An 850-nucleotide genomic window follows, 5' to 3' on the forward strand; every position below is an offset into this window, starting at 1 on the left:
TTGTATCAGAATGTTGCTGTTATTCAAAGTGCCTCCAACAAAAACCTGATGTATTCAATATCTCTAATGTGTAAACTATGCTTTCATGATGGATTATATTTTCTAGACTGATCTCAAAAATAGGAATCTTTTGAGAATAAAAAAACAACAACCCACAAAGCAATCGTGTATTGTGCATTATTCTCTTCAACATGCATTCCAAGCCAATAAGTAGGAAAGAAAGCAAAATAAATGACGCATGTATAAATGTATGCATTCAAAATTCTGACTGATAGTGATAGTCTTATCTATAAATGGTTGTTGTCTGAAGGAGATGGAATGGCTTTGCGGGATGTCCGATAGCTCTTGTTTTGACGGTGAAAGTCCGGAGCTCCTTTTCATTTACTAGGGCACTTGAAATGAATATGGCGTCACTTTGGAGTGAGTTCCGCTGGTGAAAACAGGGCAGAGGATCCGTTACGACGATCCAAGGACACCGACGGATCGTAGGCTTCTCTCAAAAGTACAATGGCCTCTCTCTCCCACTTCCATGATACCCAAGTTCTCAAACAAAGACATGTCTGTTCTCTCCCACCCATACTGGCCAATCGAGAGCCAATGCGGGTTCCTAGAAAGACACACAGATCACATCTCGGACATTGTCCAGTGCTATTGGAAGGGCTGAGATTGCCAAATGTTTATTTACAAGCAAAACTCGAGTAGGACACAGATTAAATGGATTCATGGGGACCCCTTTGAAGGCCTTTCAGTTCCCTCATGGTATATGTTGAAAAACGGTTTACAGGACTTATTTGTTCAAAATAACTATTGTTTATTTTGATTCAATGTCAATAAATGAAATGGAATTGTC

Source organism: Gadus morhua, chromosome 6 (genome assembly GCF_902167405.1).
Source record: "Gadus morhua chromosome 6, gadMor3.0, whole genome shotgun sequence".
NCBI lineage: Eukaryota > Metazoa > Chordata > Actinopteri > Gadiformes > Gadidae > Gadus > Gadus morhua.